Genomic DNA, 20,137 nt, shown 5'->3' with positions numbered 1-20,137 from the left:
TTTACATAAATTCTTTACAATCAATACTGCATTATTCTTTCATTATTCAGCTATTCACTTTTTTATAATTCTACTTCCAACACCTCTATTTCAAGTAATAAATGACTGGAAAGATAGGTAGAAGGAAATATATATATATATATATCAGTGAAAAAACGTTGTTAAAGTGACGTTATGTTTAAGTTGCGCTACTAAAAATCTATGAAATTCAGTGAAAAAACTTTGTCAAAGGGACGTTATGGTTCCAAGTAAAACCGAAAAACCCTTGAAATTCACCAGTTATGGTAAGCTAAGCAACCATAACTCGCGCCACCACCATGCACTGCTAAGACTAACACCCAGGACATCAAAGATGACATCACAAATGTCATTGATGACATCACTGATGACATCACATGTCTGGCTCGCTCTTTTTTCTTTTGCTGACATATCTAGGCCACATGGTTTTCTTCAGTAACAGTCAGAAACTAAAAATTTTATTTTGTTTGTAGACGTATCCTTCAAGTAGGTTCTTACAGTAATTCCCTTAGAGTCCAGTCACATCATATGAAACATATACATACGGGAAGACACAAGCTTGAAAGACAGCAAAACTTTTTGTGCATAAAGATAATCAATAGACTTATGAGCACTTCCTGATAGTTCTGTTGTTTTTTTTTATGGCTGTACTTTCCCTGTGGGTCCAATCACATCAAGTGATACACATACATAGGGTAAATAGCAGCTTTGAAGCAGAGCAATCATTTATTTGCATGAAAATAATCAGTTAAGTTATGAATTGTTTCTGCTACTACTTGTGCTTTTTTGCTAACTTCACTTTCCCTGTATATACCCATATTGGTATGTGTTCTTGTGTCTTTGAGTTTTGTCTATAGTATTGCAATTATGTAATACATGTGTTTTATTAGCTACGTATTACATATTTGACAGTACACAAAAATCTATTAAGAAAACAATTATCATTTCATTATTCAACATATTAACATTACGAATATTATACCTTCATCTTGTACGCTGCACACAATGTTATGTTTCTCTATGAGTAGCTTAGTATACCAGATAGAACCCCATAATAGAATGCTATTTATATCAACGTGTGACGCAATTTTAATTACTTCAGGACCCGAACAATGTCCGTAGAACATCAACGCGCATGCGCTAGCCAATCTCCGTGCATTTGGTGTCCTGCGGACATGCGCTTCCTTCGCGGACTTGTTCGCGAACAAATCATATGACCACGCCCAGGCTGATCGCGTGTTCTGAGTGAGGACACTGTTCGGGTCCCCGAACAAATTAAAAGTACATTTTCAATTAAACCATAATATTTTTCAATAAAATCTCACCATGGCACAAGTACCACATAGAAATCCTGAGTTTCTACATAACTTTTGAAACTTTTCAAACTTTTTTTTGTGTTCGATCTGTCCGCAGACAGCGCGCATGTCCGCGAACCGTGCACAATCACCCCTATAAAATACCACGCCCTAGAGCTTATTCTAATTGTGTTTCTGGCTGTTCTTCAGAGCACAGCTATTTCTCCAGCAACTTGCTGATTACACCATCGAGATGGCATCCCTGGCTGCAGAACTGCCACCTGGTGCTGCACCTGCTTCAGCACCACCCCCACCCCCTCCACCAGCACCACCTCCCCAAGGGCCTGAAGAGGGGAACCGGAGTGAGGATGCGGAGGAGGAAGAAGAGGATGATGAGCATGAGGTAGAGGAAAACCCTACTACCCGCACTAGGCGTGAGTCTTGGGTGTGGCGGTTATTTACCATTCATGGTAATGTTCCTAAGGCTCGTGCGAACCGTGTTACCTGCAATGAGTGCAAAATGATACTCAGTCGCGGGAAGCACGGTAAGTACAGCTTTGGGACCACTACTATGAAGCGACACCTGAGGGCATTTCACTCTGGGGCTATTCGCAGGGTTGTACCTTGCGAAGCATGTAGCAGGTTGATTTCCTCGACTTCATCCTCTGTTTCTGATCCTGTCACCACAAGGACCACCTCTTTGGGACAGCGTGTTCCTCAAGCTGCCTCACAGGCCATACAGAGTGCTGATGACCCTTACCTTTCGAGGGTCACAGTTGTATGTATGTACTGTGACTCAGTACTCTGCAGGGGGGAGCAACTTCGTAGTGCTTTTGAGACTATTGTCTCAGAGCACGAGAAGATCTGCTCACTACCCAAATAAAACCCACTCTACATCTTCCTCTCTCAGCTCGCCCTTTCTTATCCCTGTGGTTGGTGTCCCCCCCTTTACCTTCCTTTCCCCTCCTCTCCTAGTGTGTCGTGTATAAAAAAAAAATACAAAATATCAAAAAAATAAAAAAAATAAGGCTCTTTTCAGAGCCGCCTTTCACAGTTAAAAAATAGAAGTGAAAATAAATGAAGCAGGACAGTTCGCGACCATTTAAAAAATTGGTTTGCTACCCCATCACAAACATTGCAATTTTCTCTGGGAAGAAGTGGTGGCTCTGAAAAGAGCCTTTGGGTGGTGTTTGTAAGTCAAAAATTATAAATACTTAACACCTACTTCAAAATGGTTGTTGTAATTCCAAAAAAGGTCGCAATGCATTTTGTACATTTCTCAGAAAAATCTGATTGCCAGCATAAGTAAGATGGACTCCATCTCTGCGAAAAATGTATGTACTGCGAAACATAATATTTTCATTGTGAAAAGAGGACATGCCAAAATCTCTTAGAAAGGCACAAACAGCCTTATTAACATTGCAGCTTGCTTTTTCCATTTGTGGACCAAATGAAGAAGAACGAAGCCACATTTGTCTTTGCGCAATCCGTGAAAATATCACTTGAGAATTAGGAAACATGTCCATAACCTTCCAAAGTCCTTCTTTCATAGCAAATTGCAAAAAAATTCCAGTCACATGTCCTAAACTGTTCCCTCCACAATGAATTACAATTATGTCTGGATGTTGCTCTGTCTCCAAAGTAGCACAGAGAGGTAGCAAGTCCAACCACTTCATTCCACGTACTCCATGCCAGTGTACTTCCACATGTGGAAATCCAAGATCCACAGCTACTCCACAGCTTTCTGCATGCACCTTCAACCAATGTATACACGAATCTCCCAAAATCCAAACAATCTGTTTTCTGAAACACACAGACATAGCTATCTTTTGTTCTCTCAGCAAAAAGAGTATCTGAGAAACTCTCTCCTGGCACAACACACCCACTAAACTTTCCTGACCAATCCCTTTCAGTGCTTATTCTCATTTGCATGACTTCTGAACCCAAAAATCCCTGGATGTAACTGCCGATGTCCGCGAACTACCGCCATGTCCGCGGACATATCGTAACATGAACAGCCCTTCTACCATTTCCACTTCACTCTCTCTGCCATTCCCTCATTGGATGAAGCTAAAAAATCACATGACCATGCACCAATCACATTCAAGGCCTCTAGATCTAACTGCATCATCATAGATCAACACTGCAAATGTACTGTGAATCTCTCTGAGTACAAGTGTCATATCATTGGCAAGCACCATCTACCAGAAATACTGTACAAGTCTCCAAGATTTCTACTTGCAGCTCCATGCATATCCATATGCATGAACACAAACTTCAGGTATGCATATTTTCTGTACAGTAGATGAACACATTTTCAAACAGACTTTTAGCTTGTGTAATCTGTAAAATGAATTTACTGTATTTTTTTCAATATCCTAAAATCAACTATCACTTATAAACCTTTATACTATTTACTTTCTTTATACACACACTCAAATCATGTTAAACTAACATTTTTTAAATGAAATATATAGACTACATATATTCAAACAAAATTGCATGCAAGCACAATCTATGTTTAAATCTTTAAAAAAATACTTATACAATTTCATATTTTTTTGTTTTTATTTATTTATTTACTTAATTACTTTAATTTAGACATGACATTGAGGCGCAATTACCTAGAACAGCTTACTTACAGAAATAGTGGTATTCACTGGTATATTATAAATTTCACAAGACATAGTAAAGATATTTTTTTTGCTACAGTTAGTCATTCAATACAATTTGTTTGTTAAAAACATATCATATGTACTGAACTGATGCAATGTATCTTATGTAATTAAATTAGTTTAATGGTTTTAAAGAAGGCACTGAGGATTTCAATTAAAAAAATCAATATCTAAATTAAAAACAGCGCTATATACAAACAAAGTTACTAATTTGAAGCTTTTACAATTGCATTGAAGACCAGTCTCCTGAAAAGAAGCAGCCGAATTCGAAGAACAAAGAAGAACTAAGAAGTTACCTGTTAATTTAAGAAAAAAAGAAAGTAGAATATCACCATAATATTTGTATTATTAATCAAACATACTATAACGTTAATACAAGCTATTTTGGTGCCTACAAATAGAGATTGTGTACCATTTTGTCCAAAAATCTCCATGTCTTAAACAGCGATTTACAGCCAGAATGGCCAACAAATTCCTATTTTTGGACACACAAATTACCCAACTGAACCGCTACAATTTTCATAATATAGAACAAACAACTGTTTTAATTGTATACATTAGATTTACTATTTGTACTTTTCCACACCACTAGCTTACTTTTTTTTTGTCATCTAAACCCCAGTTTAGTAACACATAAATTCAAGAATACCTATCCCTACTAGTTGTAGTTCCCAATGCACAATCACACACCATTACATACATCTTTATCATCTTACTAAAACACTCATGCACACAGCACACATACATTCCAGAACACAACCCATATCTTCTTTATTTTTTTTCAACAGACCCTAAAGAATGCCTACCAAAAATTCAAGTCCGTAGAATGCAACGCAAAAGTAGAGCAAATGAAAATAAAAGTGTCCAACATAAGCATCCATCTCTAGCAGAATTTGTAAAAAACGTTGAAACAAAACAGCTAATACAGTCATTTAGTGAAACACAAGAAGTTTCAAGTACAAAAACTTTGCCTCCAAAAACTTTGCCTCCTCTATCAAAATGTAAAACAAACCAAAAAACAATTAACAAAAAATGAGCTATCACTACAGATAAAACTACTTCTTCAAATTTTAATATAGTGCAAAGTAAGCATACCAAGTAAAGTATTTTAGCCAAAATGTACCGTCACAAAGTCCTTCAAAATCTTATAAAAATAGGAGAGAAATCAGGTTCAATGCTTAAAACCTATCGTAGGAAATTAATCTTAGAAGCATTGGTGGACAGTGCAATTCTTCTGAAAAGAAAGTTATTTATTTTACTGTTAAACAAAATGAAACCACTAACAAAACTAATAACTAAATTACAAAAAAGACTTCTCAATAAGCGAAATGTCAACAGAAAGAACATCTTAAGTATCTGCAGAGTTGAATGGAATCACACTACGAGCACAGAACCATATTTTAATGAAGAAGCGTACAAACAAAAGCAAACAAATACAATTGCCATACAAAGCAGTGGTCGAGGTTATGAAAAAGTGAATAATATCATAATGGAACAAGAAGTACTCCTTACAAAAATATGCCCTGAAAACTTAGAATGACCCCTCCATTCAACTGAATCAGAACGTCTAGTGTACAAATGGCCATGCACGTCAATGTGTAACATTCCCAAACAGTGTTTCAAATCTTTACGCCAATTCCTCAATAAATATGTGAAAAGCAAAGACAAAATCAAAATTAAATTACTGCAAAATATGGATACCTGTCCAGTGCGCAAGTACACAGGACTACATGGACATTCATTGGCCTGCATTACAGGACCTACTTGTAAAACCACTTTCCATGATATCAAAAGGATATCAACAGATCATTCAACTATATGAAATCTAGTCTATAAACTGTACTATGCTAAAAGTCCTGCTTTAGCACTAGCAAAGTTAAATAACATCCTTCAACATGGTACAGCAAAAGACCTACTTGAAGAAATTCACTATATCCAGAAAAAAATATTTTGGAAGTGAAAGCCATTTACAGAATGAAATAGCTTTAAACCAATTAAGCAACAATTCTACACATGGCAACTTTTTGCTAAACACATACAAAAAAGAAATACTAAAATGTAAAAGTACATCAGCTGAAGTACCAAACCATGTATGTGTATGTTGCCGTAGAACTTTTTATAAAAGTAACACAAAAACTGTAGACCTATCATACAAAATAGAAGACAATGAAGATTCTAAATGGTTTGAATTAGCTCTCTACCTTGTAGCAGAAAACAAATACGAAATAACTGAGCCCTTAATACTTTGCAGTTACTGCACTACATAACTTGACAACAACCAAACTCCTTAACGTGCTATCACAAATAATTTGGAATTATACCCAGTACCAAAACCCCTACAACAACTTAATTTATATGAGAGCATCATAATTCAAACAGTACTCCCATTTCAAGCAATAATACGCCTTCAACCAAACACAGCAAAATGACCTCCCTCTGAATTGGTAAAAGGCATTCGTGGAAAAGTAGTTTATTTACCATTAGATCTAAAAGAAAATGTGCATACTCTAGGAGTGCAACGTCCAATGCAGCAATCTTTAATTATCTTAGTAAATGGAGTACCTACAAAAGAAAAAAAAGATATATGGCAACAGCTGGTAGATTTATATAAAGTTAGACAAGCCTTCCAATATCTTAACGAGAATAATGAATATTACAAAAAAAAAATAATATTGAAGAAAACTTGAAAGTTACAACTGAAATAATTCAAGAAACACAAGAAGCTGGTCAATTTGAGCTACTAGATCCTGCTACAATTACAAATACTATAGACCATTATACAATTCATCCTTTGCACTGTAATGACACCGTAGAAGATGTACTGGAAACTTACCAAATGTGTCAAACAAAAGGATCACCAATCAGCATATGGGAACAAGTATAGAAGCACATGCTTTTCCTCTACTCTTTCCTACTGGCAAAGGAGGAAGGCATGATGATAGACCTATTCAAAAATCAGCTTCGGAATACCGCTCATTACGGATGTATTCTGAAGATCCCAGATTTAGACAAAATGTGGACTACATATTCCACCTACTCTTTGAAAGTGAACTAGCAACTTTATGTTACAGAGTTGCACACATATTAAAATCAGGATCACACTTTCAAAATATGACAGCTACACAATTATTAGAAAAAGTACAACAAAAGGATGAGGTTTTACAATCAAATATTACAAATCTATTAGCAAATATGCGTGGTACTAAAGAGTACTGGTTTCGACGTCATGGAGATGTACGTTGTATGATCAGAAACCTTGGCCCACCCACTTGGTTTGTTACATTAAGTTGTGCAGAATATGCATGGGAAGATTTACATGATTTCCTACGCATATCAAATAAAAACAAAAGAAACATAGATATACTAACACCTGGAGAACTTTGTTCTTTGGATCCTGTTAATGTTTCAAGATATTTTCACCATCGCTTCATTGCTATGATACACTTTATTTGTAATAAAACTGTTCCTCCCCTTGGAGAAGTGCACCACTTCTTTTGGAGAAAAGAACACCAAGCCAGAGGAGCACCACATATCCACATGCTTTTATGGATTAAAGATGCTCCTAAATTTGGTCAAGACAGTTATGCCACTGTTTTACAGTTTATTGAAAAATATGTCACTTGTGAAATTCCATCAGAAGCCACAAATAGTGATCTTCATGCACACATTTTACAATTTCAAAAACACAAATGTGGAAAATATTGTCGTCGCAAATACAAAAACAAAGGGAAATACTACACCAAATGCCAATTTGGTTTCCCTAGACCAGTTACAAATGCAGGTCAAGTGAACAACCTCATGTCTTCAGTTAGACATAGTGTTAAAGGTATGTCACCTAAAAATACATATTACATAAAAAGAAAAGAAGAAGAAAAATATATCAATGATTATAATGCAATCATTGCCCACTTATGGAATGCAAACATAGATGTGCAGTACATTGCAGACAATTCTACTGCAGTTGCATGATATGTCTCAGCATATTTAACTAAAGGAGAAAAGACAGAGCTCCAAGACCTCTGGAATGACCTGTCATCAGATAAAACAGTATCTCAGAAATTATATAGCTTGGGCATAAAAATGCTCACCCATAGAGAATGTGGATCATATGAAGCAGCTGATCGTTTAACTGGTATAGCATTGTATGGTACATCTGAAAATATAGTATGGCTAAGTATTGGTCCAGCTAAATCTAGAAAAAGAGTTCTAAAATCATATGAATATATAGAAACAACAGCCAAACATAATCCCAACAGCCAAGACATTTTAAAAAACTATTTATTGGACACATACTACCCAAACAGAAGTAATACTTTGGAAAACATGTGTCTATACCACATAGCCCAAAACTACACATACAAAAATAATATGAAACCTGATGAAAAAAAAAGGTAAATATAGAGTAACAAACTGTGAAGGCAGCTTAGTTAAACCCACTAAACCAAATTCAATTAATCATATCAAATTGTCATTAAAGACTCCTCAACATAAAGAAGTATATTACATGTCCCTGCTACAACTCTTCAAACCATGGAGAAAAGAAGGACAATTACTAGATAACTATGACTCATATGAGGATGCTTTCAAAGCAAATGAAAGCACTATAACTGATGTAAACTTTACGCAGTACAAAACAATGTTGCACAATGAACAGCAACACGAAGAAGAACTCCAAGCCCAACTAGATAAGGACACTCCTGACAGTAGTCAACCTTCTGTAACAGGAAGCCAAGAACCACTGGGAGAACCACTAATAATAAATGAGGCAGAATTAGCTATGATAGAAGTAGAAAACCACATGTGTCAGTATGAAGATTAGGAAGACTTAACTATACTACAATCAAAACTAAACAATGAGCAAAGTAGCATTTTTCAAGAAGTAACAAAACAAATTGCACATGGTGTAAAACATGAAAATAAAGAATGTTCCTGCCATAATTATAAACCTATACTACTGTATGTCAGTGGTGAAGCTGGTTCTGGCAAAACATTCCTAATCAAAGTCATTAGTAAGTTCCTTCAACAATTGACAAACAACAAACTGTCAGCTGGTGTCACTGCCCCCACAGGTTTAGCTGCCTACAACATAGGTGGTGTTACATTACACCGATTACTACTATTACCATTAGAACACCAGAACAAATTAGACTATTACAAACTTTCTGCAGAAGCTGCAATGGAATTACGCAGAGTATTGAAAGAAATGAAAATGCTACTAATAGATGAAGTGAGCATGGTCTCCAACTTGATGTTGGCTATGATTCACCCCAGATTACAAGGAGTACTGAAAACATACTATGAAGAGCTCTTTGCAGGAAAACACATTATTGTTTTTCGAGATCTGCTTCAATTAACACCAGTAAAAGGTGAGCCTATTTTTAAAACATTAGGACACAAACTCTGCCGTAAAACTGTTGGCAGCATTGGAAATGTCAACCTTTGGCAACATTTCCAATACAGAGAATTAACAGAAAACATGCGGCAATCTGCAGATCTCACTTATGCCAACATGCCAAAGTATCAGAGTTGGTATACATTCTAAAGAAGCAGAAGCAATATTGAAAACCCGGCACATGAATGCACTTTATGGCGATAATGCATGTGCTACAGATGTTATGGAACAATTAGCCCACAAAAATGTCAATTGTTTGGCCTTAATGCCAACTCTTGCAAGCTGTTTCAAATTCAATGAAATGATGCTAAGTAAAGAAATGCAACCAATCATGGAAATTAGCCTCACAGACAAACTAGATGTACATGGTATGACACTACCCATGTGTGATCTAGCCACAACAAGACTAATAGTTTAGAAAAATCAATCTCAAACACAGCAGGCTTAGAAAAGATATTAAAATTATCCTTAAATTGCAGAGTAATGCTTAAACGTAACCTTGACGTGGACCAAGGACTAGTTAATGGAGCACTCGGTACAGTTGTTGGCTTTCAAACATACCCACGTGACAACAAAATTCAGTTTGTCAATATACTCTTTGACAAACTTTCAGAAGTAAAAAGGATAGGACGCTCAACAGCTAGATTCCTTCTCTTCAAAGATATGTATGTACGCAGAGAACAATTTTCTCTAACTCTTGCATACGCAGTCACGATTCATAAATCACAAGGTCTTACCCTAGACAAAGCAATGATAGATATTGGTAACACAGTCCTTAAAGAAGGCATGTGCTATGTAGCACTATCACGCTTAGGTACACTTGACGGTCTATTTCTAATCAACTTTGATGCAAGTAAAATAAACGCTGATATTCCTTGCATTTTAGAATACAATAGACTTCGCTCACTATAAACCCCCACCTAAACACATATTCTGTTCCACAAAAAGTAAAACGTTATAAAAGAAAAAAAAATCAAACAGAAATGCAACAGGATGTCACTGCAAATCCTCCAAAGAGAGTAAAAGAAACTAATACTTCATCAAGTACCACAAGCAAAAAATAATCAATGAGGGAAAGTAAACCAAGTACTTCTTTAAAGAAGGAAGACAAACTCCAAAAAAAGCAGTTAGATACAGAACTACCTGGGCCATTTAAATTCTCAAATATAGTTGGTGTAAGTTGCTACGCATATGTAGCAATGAATATTCTATTTCAATTACCACCAATTGTTGACAACATTTACTTACACAGTACAGACCCACTGTGTTTGCAAATGTTAGTACTTCACAGAAATGCAGCAAACAATCCTGACAACATGTATAGTGTTTTTGGAATAAGACAACAATTGGACTACTGTGCTGGAATGGTGAAATTCACTATAAATTCACAGGAAGATCCACAATATTTTCTAATGTACTTACTACAAGTACTGGAAAACAAAAACATACCTATAAATGAAATCTTTCAGATTTCATACATGTGGAAACATACATGCACTCTCTGCAACAATGTGACACAAGAAGAAAACCCCAATGAACACTTCATATATATATATCAATACCAAATTGCGAATCCATTCCATTTCAGCGACTTGTACAAAATGCAAACCATGGTAGATTATGCTCTACCTGCAATTCAGATAATTGCTCCACGTTAGTAATACAAACACATAGTAAATACATAATACTAATGCTTCTACGTTACAATGCAGATGGTACCAAAAACAACTGCAAGTAGACTGGATTCACACATGGCCAATTATCAATTGGTAAGAAAACCTTCACAACAATAGGTATAATCTACCACGCAGGAGCCACAACCAATTCAGGGCACTACACTGCATATATAAAAAAGAAATGTGGATGGTTTGAATGTAATGATAGTACCATTACTCTAAAGCAGAGATTACCAGGAAATCTTACAAACGCTTATTTGATGTTCTTAAAACCAAAATTCGATAACTAAACTGTATTTCAACCCTAAGTAAACTTGTGTTCAAAAAATATAAACTGTTAGAATACTCCAAAAGCTATCTAACTGCTCAAAGATTCTACAACAACTAATCAGATAAATGAATACCACTAAATTAGACCAAAAAATACACAGTTAGAATTCGCCAATTGGTATCTAACTGTCCCAAAATTTAACAATATCCAAATAGATAAATCAATACCACTAAAATATATCAAAAAAATAGACAGAATACGCCAATTGGTATCTAACTGCTCCAAAATTTTATAATATCAAAACAAATAAATAATATGTTACTGCTCCAAAAAAAAACAACAAGCCAAAGTATAAAGCATTAGCCAGAAACAACAAGTGAACACTGAAAACAAACAAACAAATAAACTGTAGCATAACAGAAAAAGTTTTTTTTTTAATCCAACATGGATTTATTTTTCTCCCACAGACCCAATGATTTTAGCAACAAATACAGAAACTGAGCAAATTGCACAGTACTCTGATTTGTAATCTACTAAATATGAGGGTCCAAAAAAAAAAGTATATTGATTATACAATGTAATAAGTCATTACAAAATACTAATACTAACATGCTATTTTCTTTTATCACAGAAATTAACAAGAAAAACATGGACTCCCGTTACTAGACCAAACAGTAAGTATACAATAATAAGGAGAATCACAGCAGCATATCACATCCATAGTATCTAATACATTTGTTCCTTATACATTTGTTTTTCACCCAAAGTTATAAGCAAATATGAATGTGATATGCTGCGGTGGTTGTTGCCAGGGCATAGAGTCTTGGGTGCATGGCCAAATGGCCTTGCACCCAAGACTCTATGCCCTGGCAACAACCACCGCAGCATATCACATCCATAGAGTCAAACATTTCAACTATGGTCTATGGAAACTTTTAATGTCCGCGGACATTATGAGTGTTCTTAGAACACTTTTAAATTGCCAGCGAACAATACGACAGCATTTTCAGGACATCCCCTACGAACATTTCAGAACAACACGATAGTTCTTAGAACACTTTCAACTTGACAACGAACAATACGGACAGTGTCCTCAGGACACCCCCATTTTGTTTATTTGCAAACATTTCAGAACACTGCGAGTGTTCTTAGAGCACATTCAACTTGCCAGCGAACAATACGGCCTACGCCTTCAGGACACCCCCTACGAACATTCCAGGACACCGTGAGTGTTCTTAGAAATGTCTTCAAAACACCCCCATTTTGTTTATTTGCGAACATTTCAGGACACCGCGAGTGTTCTTAGAACACATTCAACTTGACAAGGAACAATACGGACAGTGTCCTCAGAACACCCTCATTTCGTTTATTTGTGAACATTTCAGGACACCATGAGTGTTATAAGAACACATTCAACTTGACAGAGAACAATACAGACAGCGTCCTCAGGACACCCCCATTTTGTTTATTTGCGAACATTTCAGGACACTGCGAGTGTTCTTAGAACACATTCAACTTGCCAGCGAACAATACAGACTACGCCTTCAGGACACCCCCTACGAACATTCCCCGGACACCGTGAGTGTTCTTAGAACCGTCTTCAGAACACCACCATCTTGTTTATTTGCGAACATTTCAGGACACCGCAAGTGTTCTTAGAACACATTCAACTTGTCAGCCACAACCCCCATTCATATTTGCGAACATTTCAGGACACAGCGAGTGTTTGACAACGTCTTCAGAACACCCCCATTTTGTGTATTTGCGAACAATTCAGGACACCGTGAGTGTTCTTAGAACATATTCAACTTGACAATGAACAATAAGGACAGCGTCCTCAGGACACACCCATTTTGTTTATTTGTGAACATTTCAGGACACTGTGAGTGTCCTTAGAACAGTTTCAGTTTGCTTGCGAACAAAACAGACACATATTGAGTCCTCAGAACACCCCCCATTCAGTTTAGTTAGAACATTTCAGAACACCCGTGATGTCTGCAGACAAATCGAACACAAAAAGAACGTCTAACACATAAAAAACACAACTTTCATCCTATTTCATACACTCCCACCCTCCCCGAACACTCCTACACACCAACACACTCTACTAAATGCAAATTTTGAACAAAGACCGCAAATCCAAGATGGCGGCACTACCGAAAATCTGACACGCTTCACGCTCCACGCCGTCCAATCAGCGAACACGTTGCATGTCCGTGAACATCATGCAAGCCGATTGCCTAATCAGGACACTGTCCGCGGAGCGAACAGGGAAGTGTGTCCACGGACCGAACACAGATATCACTCATTTTTTTTTACATACTTTTTGGTCATTTAAAAAAAAAACTACTGGACGGATTTTCACCAAATTTGCAAAAGCACGCTTTCTGGACCAAGCCGCTGCTCCTGGTCCAAATTTGGTGAAAATCTGTCCAGTGGTTTGGGCTGTAGACGCAAGCACATTTTTTTTCCCATTCAGTCTATGGGAAAAAAAAAAGTTTTGGGACCCCCCCTATAACTTTGGCCCCCCTGGACGAATCCTCACCAAACTTTGCAAAAAAATTCAGAGTGACCCAAATACAATTGCAAAGTTTGGTGAGGATCCGTCCAGGGAGAGCGAAGTTATAAGCCGCCCAAAAAGTGCTCTTCCTATGGAAACAGCAACATATATATATATATATATATATATATATATATATATATATATATATATATATATATATATATATATATATATATATATATATATATATATATATATATGGTGTGAAATAGATAGGCACTGTAACTTTTTTATTCCATTCTCTTTTTTCTCTTTTACTTTGTTGTATGTTACACATTCTTATATTAACCACTTGCTATCTCTTGGCTCTGTTGTTGCTCACTCTGAGGGGTTGTACTATCATGTGCTCTTCTCACATCTGAGAGACCCAATATTTCAATCCCTTAACCTTAACTGCAGTTGGTGTGCAAGATATAACCTCATAGGAACCATGAAACCGTGGGGAGTTCCATCTTCGCACAAAACTCTGCACATAAACATTTTCACCGGGCATTAATTGTCCTGTTGGGCTGTCCTGTGCTTGCGTTGTGGTATCTGTCTCGCTGTTTTGTGTGAATGGAGGTGCAATCTGTCTTGCTATGCTACACACTGCGCATGTCAATTGGTTAATGTATTCCATAAATTCATCCCCCAGCACTGTGGCAGCTCTATATGTATCTGATGCTCTTCTTACTTGCGAGAGTGGCATATGAATCCGCTGTTCCATCACTATTACATGTGGGCTCAAATGGTGGTCCTTACTTGGCTGTGTTCTGAGTTGGAACAGTGCTAGGGGCAAGCAATGCACCCAATTCTTCTTGAGGGTATTACACAACTTTGACAGTTTGCTTTTGAGCAGGCCATCGTTTTTTTCTACCACCATGTTCACCTGCATGTGATAAATTGAACATAATTTGTGCTTTACACCCAACAATGTAGTCACCTCCTTGAAAAGATCATTTACTAAAATGGGTCCCATTGTCCAACCTTATTACATCACAGATGCTCCACCTGGAGAACACCTCTATCACCAAAAACTTTGCAGCGCACTTTGCGTCTTGGTGGGGACATGGCCCAGCTTCCACACACCTGGAAAATGGACAAACTATTACAATGAGATATCTTGCTACATTACATCTCTCTCCCATATCCACGTAGTCAATGTGGAGTTCTCTGAAAGGCCCCACAGGATACAGTAGTGTTTCTCATAGTGTTCTAAGAGTCACCCCTGAATGGTATGTTTGGTATGTAGTGCACTCTATTATGAATTTGGACAAATGTTCCTGCAGATTCGGAACAAACCATGCTTCATGTATCATCACTACCTTCCCTGTGAGTTCTTGTCACCATATTAAATCTGTTGGTGATTGTTTGCAACCTATATTTCCCCATAACTCTTGTTCCTCTATTGGCGCCCGTATCTGCAACTCAATTATTTATGCGACTGGTGTGTGGCTGTATCCTTCTTCTTTTGCGTCTGAATAGCTTGTTTTTACAATACATTCTAAAAGTTGTGGGACATTAAATTAAGCAGCTTCTTTTGCGGCAGCTTCCACTGCCACGTTCCCCATTGAGATTGTGTCTGTGTTATTGGTATGTGCCTGGCACTTTACCACTGCTACCACTGCCGGTTCTGCTAGTGCTTCTATTAGGTCATTCAATACATGCATGTTGTACTGGTGAACCATCTGCCCTTCTAAACCCTCTTCATAGCCAACGTGACAATCCTGAATGCACTGTTGTTGTTGCATATGCTGAGTCAGAGTATATTGTCACAGCACATCCTTTGGCTGTATTTAGCGCTTGAATGAGCGCTAGCAATTCTGCTGCTTGCGCTGAATAATGTAAGGAGAGGTGTTTTTGTACAATAACTTCATACCCTTCTTCTTCCATTCTTACCACTGCCGCCCCTACATATTTTTCACCTGTTTCACTATCTACTGATGCTGACCTGTCTACAAAATATATTTTACCTTCTTTGAGTGCATTTTCACTTGCTTTTAGGATGTCATCTTCCTCTCCTAGAATATGGCTGGGTTCACTGTTTCACACCTTACTACGTGAACGTTTGGGCTCGAAATTATTATTTCATACGCTGTTGCCCTTTGTGTGGTGAGAGTGATTTTGGACCTCTCTAAAATCGCAAACAGTGAGTGCTCTGCGTCTAGTGTCACTGAACAACCCATCACAATAGTGGCACTTTTTTCTATGGTGAAGGCCGCTTCTGCGAGAGCTTGTTCGCATGAGAAGTGGCCCTACATTACTGAGTCTAATGTGCCACTGTAGTAGGCCAATGGCTTGTATCCTAATGATGTCTTTTGTGTTAGAACTGCGGTCATTAAAATGCCATTGCAGTGTGAAAACAGTTAGAATTCCCGATCATAGTCAGGGTTCGCTAAAACTGGTGCATGCGCAATGAGATCCTTTAACTTGATATACTGTGTCATCATCTCTTGTGTCCATTTTGATGGAACGTTGTCTTTCTGTGCTTCTTTGAAAGCCTGTAATATGGGGCGTGTGTATGCTGCCTAGTCAAGTAGCCATGCGTGACAGTAATTGCAAATGTTGAGAAATGTTTGCATGTCTTTTACTGTTTTTGTTATCATTAGGTGGCGTATTGCTGCTGCTCTGTCTGGTATTATTGTTTTGCCAACTTTGGAAATCAGTTTTCCTAAGTAGAGTACATAGGCTAGGTAATATTGCAGCTTACCTTTGTCCACCTTGTATCCTTTTATGGCTAATAAATTTAGCAATGATATTGAGTCGGCCCTGCACTGTTCTTAACTTTTGCTGCAGATGAGCAAGTCATCCACGTACGCAATTATCATGCTCTCTACATTCAAGTTACCAAGATCTTCATGCAATATTCTATTAAAGATACTTGGGCTCTCACAGTACCCTTGTGGTAATCCACAATGCTCATATCTGTTCCCCCCCAATGTGAATGCTGTGAGATAATGACAACTTGGGTCAAGTGATACTGAGAAGAAGGCATTCTTCAAGTCCACTACTGTAAAACAAGTAGCATCTTTAGGTATGCTACATAAAATTGATGCAGGGTTAGGCACTAGTGGACATTCTTTCTGTATGATGTCATTAAGTGGGTGTGGGACCTGGATCATCCTACAAGCACCTTGCTTTTTTGATCGGAAACATTGCAGTGTTACATGGTGAATTGAACGGTACTATGATCCCGTGTTGTAATAACACATTTATTGTTTCTCGTATCCCTTCCTCTGCTTCTCTTGACAATGGGTACTGTTTTACTCTAGGCGGTATTGCACCTTAGTTTAAATTTTATTTTTATGGGTGTGACCTCTTGTAATAGCCCTATGTCATGGGGACCTGTGGTCCATAATTCTGGCAGTACCTTTTCCATATCTTCCTTAAATATAGTGGGTGGCACATTAACATTAGCCATGAGAGGGTTGTGTATTTCTCTGTGTTGGATCATGATGTCACATGGTACACTTATTTCCATTATAATTTCCCCATGATTATCATTGTCGGTGAACAATTCCTTATCAGTTAAGTCATGTAAAGTTATATTTGGGTCTATGCAGAACACTGTTCTCCATTCGCAACCATGTGTGTCCAGTCCTATTAACGCAATACGTTTGCTTGATACTTGCACCCCTTCCAGATCAATAGACAAAATTGTGCCGGGTACAACCTTTGTATTTACAATTGGGCAGAAGACAACATCAGAAGGCACTTTCCATTCTTTCCCTGTTATTTCTGTTACCACCCTGGCAAGCACCCTTATCCCATGAATGAACATGTCCATGTCTATGGGCAGCACCCCTTACGACAATTTAATTTGTCATAGTGCTTATCATTAACATCCCTCTTACTGGGTACACCCCTGGAGTGGAGCACACTATCCCTCGCTCAGTGAATGAGATGATCATATTCAACTTACTTAGGTGATCCCTTCCCAACAAATGTATTGTCGAGTCTTCATGATATAGCAGAGGTGCTCTCACTGTCTTTCCCCCCACCGTTATGTCAAGATCTTTTGTATAAGGAACATATAAAATAGCCACAGAGAACCCTTGTATTTCCAAATGTTTTCCCGAGCACGGGAACCGTCTTTCCATGAGGCACGATTGTTCAGCTCCCGAGTCCACCATAAAGATTAACTATTTGTTGCCCATCTCCACCCCCACTAGTGGTTCCTCTTCTGCATGTAGGGTAGTTGATAGGACTGGACATGCAAGTGCTTTCTGTAGGCTGTCGTAATATGCATATGTCTCTGTTCCTGGAACAGAGAATACATTGTCCCTTACTATGGCTGCACTGCGAAAAGGTGCCGGCGCACCATTTGCAGATGTTGCAAAAATATTACTGTTTGCATTTCCCATAGTGTTCTGCCTTGCCATTTGTTGCTGCATACCTCTCTGCTGTGGTTGCTGTCTCTGTTGCATTTGTGGTACTCTCTGTTGCGGTTTATTATAACTCTGCTCATTCTTCTCACTCCCACCCATTGGTAACGCGCAGGGACTGCCTGGGTGTGGGTGGCCATACTGCTGTTTGTTTCCCATAGGAGCTTGCCCTTGGTAATAACTCATTGGTCGCAATCTGCACTCTCGCGAAAAATATCCCCACCTCCCGCAATTCCAACAAGACCCTTGCGGTCCTCCTCTCATTCCTTGTCCTCCAAATCCTCTATTTCCCATTCCTCCAAATCCCCCTCTCTGTCCTCGGTACCCACCTCGTCCTCTTGGGGGCCTGCAGTGCCATTGGGTTATCCATACTGCTCTTCTCCATCCAATTGCTCTTGTCTGTTCGCAGACCAAGTTGCTGCCATCCTTGCTGGTGTGTTTCCTAACCCCTCCTCTCCTTCCCCTTGCCTGTCAGTGGATGTTGCTGAATTCATTGCTGTGACCTTCACTAATTTATTCTGTACTATCTTTGCTTCATCTGCCAACCGTCTCTGTGCTATCACTTTTTCTCTCTCTTTCATCCTCCTACAATGGTATACAATTATGCTCTGAATCTATGGCCAGCCTTTGGCATCTCTCCCAGCTATTTTATCCAAAGCCTTCTGTACCTCCTTCGGGAGCCCCTTTTTGATTATAAAGTAGAACAGGGTGGTGGATTGGTCCCACGCCATGCCCATTACAGATCTCCACAGGTTCTGCACCCGAAGGATGAATTGTGTAGGCTCTTCCTCCTCTTCCATAGTGCATTGCATCACTAAATGTAAATCTGGAGTGTCTGGAAAAGTTCTCCACAATGCATCCCATAATTGTGCCCTTACGTTGTTAAGTGATGACCCATCGTGGTCGTCAGAGTTCATTGTTACCCCTGGGAAGCCTGCCTTCACACATACTATATCTGCTTGGTCATCAACGGCGGACATTAATACACTTTTTACATCCCCTATGACTAATGGTACCCTTGCTGTGTTTTTTTCAAATGCGTGTATCCACTTCCCCGGCCCACCCGAAAGTGGAGGGAATACTTTCAACAGGTTATTTTTGTCCATCTGTGCCCATGGTATGCAGTGTGGTCTCCCTGCCCCCCTTATGTATCAGGGGCATCTGTAGTTTTACCTTGCCTCCTTTTTTACTTACAGTTCCCTTCTTTGTTTTACTTACCAACATGTTTCCTACTCTTTGCATCAACCTGCCTTGCCATCTTGGAGCGGCCCTCTCATCCTCTTGGTCGAATGGGAATGGCAGTGGAGACCCCGCTGCTGCTCCATCTTCGTATCCGTCTAGATCGCTCCATACTTCATCTATCTCTTCTTCTGACTCTCTTTCTCCCTGTCCCTCCCCTCTTTGGCTGTCTGGTGTCTTGGGTCGTATTATTCTTACAGGTTTGCCATTTAAATGGAACAAAAACTCTCCTGATTGTCACTCTTGTTCCTGTCCTTTCGGTATCAGTGCTGGTGGCAGCGGGGACGGTGTAGAGCCCCCTGCTACACTTGATGGAGGTGTAAGATCAACTGCTGCTAATGGTGGTACTTCCTCTCCCCCGGGCAACATCTGGCCCTTATCACACAATGCTCTTAATCATGTAATTTCCATTTGGGCATGTGCAAGCTGCCTATCTAAATTTCTAGTTAGCTGTGCTAAATTCACCGGAGGGGCTCTAGTTGGACCATATAATCCACCTATTTCATACAGTGGCGGGGCTGTAGCAACTGCTGTTGTTGGGGTATTTGGTGCGGTGGGTGTCAGCACATACATGGGCTCACTATATCCCACTGCAGGCCTTTTCAGTAAAGGGTAAAACTTAGTGAGGTCATTCTCTCCTGTTT

The sequence above is a fragment of the Ambystoma mexicanum genome, chromosome 4p (genome assembly GCF_040938575.1).
Source record: "Ambystoma mexicanum isolate Mex_15411 chromosome 4p, UKY_AmexF1_1, whole genome shotgun sequence".
Taxonomy (NCBI): domain Eukaryota; kingdom Metazoa; phylum Chordata; class Amphibia; order Caudata; family Ambystomatidae; genus Ambystoma; species Ambystoma mexicanum.
This window is presented reverse-complemented; position numbering follows the sequence as displayed.